The sequence below is a fragment of the Chenopodium album genome, chromosome 2 (genome assembly GCF_948465745.1).
Source record: "Chenopodium album chromosome 2, dcCheAlbu1.1, whole genome shotgun sequence".
NCBI classification, from domain to species: domain Eukaryota; kingdom Viridiplantae; phylum Streptophyta; class Magnoliopsida; order Caryophyllales; family Amaranthaceae; genus Chenopodium; species Chenopodium album.
The window spans coordinates 27,610,907-27,618,263 of record NC_137835.1 but is presented as its reverse complement, the minus strand read 5'-3'; the positions used below and the strand labels follow the sequence as shown (position 1 = coordinate 27,618,263).

At 41.2% G+C, this 7,357-nt stretch overlaps 1 non-coding gene across 1 annotated transcript; it reads left to right on the top strand.

Annotated features, from left to right (window-relative positions):
* Positions 1-6,300: 6,300 nt before the first annotated feature.
* On the top strand, positions 6,301-6,407 carry LOC145608380 (small nucleolar RNA R71). The gene has a single exon (XR_014105799.1). It is a non-coding gene; the product is annotated as a small nucleolar RNA R71 (small nucleolar RNA).
* The last annotated feature ends 950 nt before the right edge of the window (positions 6,408-7,357 follow it).

The window sequence follows — 7,357 nt, the reverse complement described above, 5'->3', positions numbered from 1 at the left end:
TTCATGCCTCCCAAAAATGGTGAGGCCGACAAATCTTTGCCAAAGTTTGGGGACGGGATGTTGAATCCACGTCCCTTTGGCATGTTGGAGGTTCACCAAATCCTCCCCTGTTAACCTCTTATAGACCACGGCGGTGTGGTCTTGAGAGGGTTCAATAGGCTTGTCCGATTTTAAGTCAAACAACTTTCCAAATTCTTTTAAAGTTAGTCTCACATTGTTGTTTAACAATCGAAATTGTACATGAGTTATAAGTGCATTCATTTTAATAACATTAAAACTTGAGATAAATTCCAATGTTAAATAATCATAAGTATCGTGGCACATTTGAAAAAAACCACTCATGCCTATGCCCTTAAACAATTTTTCTATGTATTTATCAAGACCTAGCCTAGCTAATGTAGGATGATGAATGAAACGGGTAGAAATTACCTGACGATCGATGAGGTTGATCATCCGAACCCGTTGCTCCTCCGAGGTGATTACAACCTCCTCCCATCCCGGAATTTGAAGGTCCGGGTTGATTGTTGGTTGTGGTGCACTTGAGCTCTCACCCCTTTGAGTCCTTGAACGCTTGGAGGCCATAGTCTTTGAAAATGGTGGAAAAATTGAGGATTCTCTCTCTTAGGGTTTTAGAAAAGTTGAGAGAAAATTGGGGAAAATTAGTATAGATTGTAGAGGAAGGTGAGGGGAGATGGAATATGTAAGAATTTTTTATTTTGGATGGAAGAATTAGGGAAGATCTTGGATTGAAGTGTAAGTTTAAGGTTTGAAAATGGAGGTTTTAGAGAGAGAAAGTGAATGAAGAAGATGAAATAAGGAGAAAATGAAGAAAGAAAGAGGAGAAAAGAAAATAAAGGGGGACGGCCTGAAGGCGCGCCCGATCGGGCGAGCCTCGCCCGATCGGGCGAAGGTGCGGAATTCCAATTCTCAAGTTGCGCGCCCGATCGGGCGCGAACGCGAACGAATTTTCGCCCTTTTGCTCGCCCGATCGGGCGAGCTTCGCCCGACATATCCTTTTATTTTACTCGATTTTCCTAAAAAATTGCTCGATCGGGCAAGCTTCGCCCGATCGGGCGAAAATTGCCCCTGAATCCAACTGAGCTTGCGCGCCCGATCGGGCTGTTTTGCCCGATCGGGCGAAATTAATTCCGATTTTTAGCTCACTTTCGCGCCCGATCGGGCAACGTCGCCCGATCGGGCGAAATTGCTGCTGAATTCTGGGTAGCTTGCGCGCCCGATCGGGCGAGCCTCGCCCGATCGGGCCCGAGAGAGCCTTATTCCCCGATTTCGTTTCTTCTTCAAAATTTTTCTAAGTCTTTATACCTGTCAAATTCATACCTGTACAACAACACTTACAATTGGTGAAATATCACTCTCCTCGCCTCTCTAAAAAAAATAAAATAAGAAAAATTAAGGAAAAGGAAAACTAGCCTAGAAAGCATGAAATACGGGTTGCCTCCCGCAAAGCGCTGGTTTATCTAGGTCCCGCACGACCTTCTCACCACCTTGAAGCTCATTTTGGAAGTGGAGTTAGGAGAGTCTCCTCCACATCTCTAATGGTAGCACCTTCATGATACAATTTCAACCTTTGGCCATTCACCTTGAATTCTTCACCTTTGTCATTCACCAACTCTACCGAACCAAATTTGTTCACCTTTGTGACAGTGAAGGGACCGGACCATCTAGACTTCAACTTTCCTGGGAAAATCTTCAATCTAGAATTAAAGAGAAGAACCTTATCGCCCGGTGCAAACTCTCTTGGTAAGATCCTCTTGTCATGCCACTTCTTGGTCTTCTCCTTGTAGATCCGCGCACTATCATATGCCGACAATCTAAACTCATCCAACTCATTGAGTTGGAGAAGTCTCTTCTTACCCGCGGCCTTAGAATCCATATTAAGCTCTGTGATCGCCCAAAAAGCTTTGTACTCCAATTCTACGGGAAGATGACATGCCTTACCATAGACCAATCTATAAGGTGAAGTGCCGATCGGTGTCTTAAATGCTGTTCGGTATGCCCAAAGTGTGTCATCAAGCTTCATGCTCCAATCTTTCCTTGACTTGGCTACTACCTTTTCTAGGATTGCCTTGATTTCCCTATTAGAGACCTCAACTTGACCACTAGTTTGGGGGTGGTAACTAAGCCCTGTTCTGTGATATACGCCATACTTCTTGAGGAGGTTATCCAATTGTCTTTCATGGAAGTGGGTACCCCCATCACTAATAATAGCTTGTGGAACACCAAACCTGGGAAATATGATCTTCTTGAAGAGCTTAATGACTACCTTGGAATCATTTGTCGGTGAAGCTATGGCTTCTACCCATTTGGACACATAATCTACGGCTACAAGTATGTAACAATTCCCATTGGAAGATGGGAACGGTCCCATATAATCGATACCCCAAACATCAAATATTTCGACTTCGAGAATCCCAGTTTGGGGCATCTCATGCCTCCGCGAAATGTTTCCAGTCCTCTGGCAAGAGTCACAAGCCTGCACAAAAGTGTTAGCATCTTTAAACATAGTAGGCCAAAAGAAGCCTGACTCATTAATCTTAGCCACCGTTTTAGTGGGGCCATGATGTCCACCATAAGGTGAAGTATGACAACTGGTAAGGACGCCGTGAACCTCCCATTCGGGAACACACCTGCGAAATAATCCATCTGCACACTCACAAAACAAAAAGGGGTCATCCCAAAAATAATGTTTAACATCATAAAGGAATTTCTTTTTTTGTTGGTAGGACAAGTCAGGAGGTAGAGTACCACCCACTATATAATTAGCAAAATCGGCGTACCAAGGGTGATGCTCTACAACTGCATACAGGTTGTCATCAGGGAAAGAATCATCTATAGGTAAAGAATCCTTACCCTCATCATACCTGATACGTGACAAGTGGTCTGCCACCACGTTCTCTGCTCCCTTTTTATCTTTTATTTCAATGTTGAAATCTTGGAGCAAGAGAACCCAATGGAGTAGCCTTGGCTTTGATTCCGCCTTGGCTATCAAGTATTTCAATGCTGCATGATCAGTAAAAACAATAACTTTAGAACCAACCAGATATGATCTAAATTTTTCTAAAGCATAAATAACAGCAAGGAACTCCTTTTCTGTGGTGGCATAGTTGACTTGGGCTTCATCTAAGGTTTTGCTAGCATAATAAATAGCATGCAAAACCTTATCCTTCCTCTGTCCGAGCAAGGCTCCTAGTGCAAAGTCACTTGCATCACACATGATCTCGAAAGGGAGGTTCCAATCGGGAGCACATATGATGGGTGCCGATATCAAAGCCTGCTTAATCCTGTTAAAAGCCTCAAGACACTCGTCAGTAAAAATAAATGGGGCATCCTTGAGCAAAAGCTGTGTCAGTGGTTTAGCAATTTTAGAAAAATCTTTGATAAAGCTGCGATAAAACCCCGCATGACCCAAGAAGCTTCTAATTCCCTTAACATTGACTGGGGGAGGTAATTGCTCAATCACTGATATTTTAGCTTTGTCTACTTGTATGCCCTTATCAGATATAATATGGCCAAGGACTACTCCCTCTGTCACCATAAAGTGACATTTCTCCCAATTAAGTACTAAGTTGCACTCTTCACATCTTTTCAAAATTTTAGCGAGATTAATTAAGCATGAATCAAATGAAGAACCATATACGCTAAAATCATCCATAAAGACCTCCATAATAGACTCTATGAAATCAGAAAAAAATGCTCATCATGCAACGTTGAAAGGTAGCAGGTGCATTACATAAACCAAAGGGCATTCTACGATATGAAAAAGTGCCATAAGAGCATGTAAAGGTGGTCTTTTCCTGATCTTCAGGGTGAATCGGAATTTGGAAAAATCCCGAATACCCGTCCAAATAGCAAAAGAATTTGTGATTAGCTAACCTCTTAAGCATTTGATCAATAAAGGGGAGAGGGAAGTGATCCTTTTTAGTGGCGATATTTAGTCTACGATAGTCTATGCACATACGCCACCCTGTTACAGTTCTAGAGGGAATTAATTCATTTTTATCATTAGTTATCACAGTCATCCCACCCTTCTTCGGTACTACCTGCACAGGACTTACCCACTTGGAGTCAGAAATAGGATAGATGATACCTGCATCAAGCAATTTCATCACCTCTTTCTTGACTACTTCCTGCATGTTTGGATTTAATCTTCGTTGGGGTTGAATGCAGGGCTTGTAATTGTCCTCTAGATGAATCCTGTGCATGCAAAAATCAGGGCTAATACCCTTGAGATCATCAATACTGTACCCTATAGCCTTCTTATGGGTTTTGAGGACCCCTAGAAGTTGGGAAGATTGTAGGTCAGTGAGTGCAGTACTGATGATCACGGGGTGTAGTTCCTGCTCATCTAGAAAAACATATTTCAAATGAGAAGGGAGAGGTTTTAGCTCAAGTTTCTTGACCTCTGCAGGTTTTGATTCCTGAACTAAATTTACTACCTTCATTGTCTCCTTGGGGCTTAACTCTGCTAAGGAAAGAGCCTTTTCAATATCCTGTATCTCATTACCCCAAATGCTTGCATTGTCGCTAGATAAATTCCCGCAGAGAACTTCCTCCAAGGGATCCTTCGCAAGAACCTGTGGCAAGCTATCAACACAAATATCGTCCATTATATCAATTGTATCAATATAACAACAATTTTCCTCTAACATAGGCCCTTTTAAAACCTTCCCTAAATTAAAGGTAACATTATCGTTACCTACAGAAAAGGTTAGTTTACCATTTTTCACATCAATAATAGCTCCTGCAGTGTGGAGGAAAGACCTACCTAACATAATGGGTATTTGTGTGTCCTCTGCCATATCTAAAACAACAAAATCAACAGGAATAAAAAATTTACCAACTCTGATAGGTACGTCCTCTAAAATACCTAAGGGATATTTTACCGAACGATCTGCCATTTGCAAAGTTATATTAGTAATTTTTAATTCCCCCATATTTAATTTAGCACATATAGATGATGGCATGACACTGACACTAGCACCTCGATCACATAAAGCTTTATCAATAAAAACATTCCCAATGTGACAAGGGATAGAAAAACTACCGGGATCCTTTAATTTAGGAGGTGATTTATTTTGCAAATAAGCGCTACACTCCTCTGTGAAAGCTACAATTTCGACTTCATTAAAGGCCCTTTTCCTAGTCAGAATGTCTTTCATGAATTTAGCATAAGCAGGTACTTGAGTGATTAAATCAGTGAAAGGAACTGTTACCTGCAGGTTTTTCACAACCTCTAAAAACTTACCGAATCGTTTATCAAGCGTACTCTTCAGTTGTCTATTAGGGAATGGGAGCTTGATAACTGGGCTCTGCACATCTCCTCCCTTATCCTGCAATTTACCCTGCACAGAAACATTAGTAGGGTTAGTATCTTTTTGTAGCCCTGCAGGGCTAGCAGGATTACCGTTTGGTATAGAGGAATTTAGATCAGAAACTGGTCTATCTTCCTTTGGCATAGGAGGTCCATCATAATGTGAACCACTCCTTAGAGTGATTGCATTAGCATGATCTGTAGGAAGGATAGGTTGTGATGGTAGAGCTCCCTACTGACGGGATTGTAGGGTAGATGAAAGTTGTGCAATTTGATTGTCCATGATTTTATTATGGGCTAGAATAGAATCAATTTGCGCATCCCTACTCTCCATATGCTTTTGCATATTAGCTAGCATCGCTCTAATTTCTGTCATGGCAGGGTCGGAAGATGATGAGGGTGATGCTTGGCTTTTCTGGCCGGCATTAGGATGGTAATATTTTTGCTGTGGTAGGGGTTGCTGTTGTGGTTGTTGTGGAGGTGGAGGGTTTTGTACATTGGTACTCCGGTATGAAAGATAAGGATGGTTTTTATAACCGGCATTGTAGGAATTGGAATAGGGGTTATTTTGCCTATAGGTTTGGAAGGCATTAACTTGTTCCATAGAGCTCCTACAATCTTGCTCCCAATGACCTAAAATTCAACAATTTTCAAAAAAAGCTTCATGGTTAGCAACAGTAGAAACATTAGCTACAGAGTTAGGAGCAGCAGTAAGATTATCTAATTTTTGACAAATAGATGTTAATTGAGCTTGCAAAAACGATACGGAATTGACATTATGTTTTCCCTTATTTGCAAACCCCCTCGGATTCCCATATTGGGAATTGTGTATTGCCATGTCTTCGATAACCTGTCCTGCATCATCCACATTTAAATTCATAAACCTCCCACTAGTTGCCGAATCTAGTACTGATCTAGAAGAATTTCCAAGTCCATTATAAAATGCTTGGATCAATTGCCATTGTGCTAGATTGTGGTGGGGGCACTCTCTCTGTAGATCCTTGAACCTCTCCCAAGCCTCATATAACGTTTCGTCGGCCTCTTGAGCGAAGTTCAGAATAGCACTTCTTAGTACCGCTGTTCTCTCTGCAGGATAATATTTATTATAGAAATTCAAAGCAAGAGTTTCCCAGTCAGTAATACCAAGTGCAATTCTATTCAAACCATTAAACCATAATTTTTCTTTGCCACATAATGAAAAGGGAAAGAGAATCTCCCTGATTTGGTCCTGCGTAACCCCGGCTTGTCTAATGGTGTTACAATATTGGCAGAAATCTGCGATGTGAAGATTAGGATCTTCACCCTTAGCTCCGCTGAACTGCTTCCTCTCTATCATAGTGATAAATTGGGGCTTGATCTAAAATTGAACTCCATCTAGAGCCGGAGTAGGAGTAAGGTGCGGGAAGTCTGTGAGCTTCGGTTGCGAATAATCACTGAGTTTCTTCTGGGCCGTCATCTCTGATTCTGAATCTGAAGGAATATCTGTATCACTAGAATCAGGGGGAGGATCTCTTCGATCGTTGTCCTCCTCAGAACCCGCCAGAATTTGTCTACAGATTCGATCTCCTTTGCCTATGAAAAGAACGCTCGATCTCAGGATCAAAAGGGATGTCACCTGATCTAGAACACCTGGGCATAAACAAAGAACTAATGACAAATATGAGATTTGCCTCAAAGAACTAATGTTCTCTGAGGCAAAAAGGGGGATAATCTAGACTACAAAAATATAATCAGAAAATAAAAATAAAACCGTTTCCCCGGCAACGGCGCCAAATTTTGACAGGGTAAAGTCGTATCCCTTAATAAAAAATAATTACCTAAATCACTAACTAAGGTAGATAGGGAAGTAGGGTCGAACTCCACAGGGAAACAAGTCTTTTTAGTTCTAATTAATTATTATATATTCTAAATTATCCAAGTAACCAATATTTTTAGTGTGAATTCTATACTACGAAGAATGAGTTTAAGGAGAAAAGAAACAATAATAAGAAGGCCTAGGGTCACAGGTTCACCAATAATAAATAT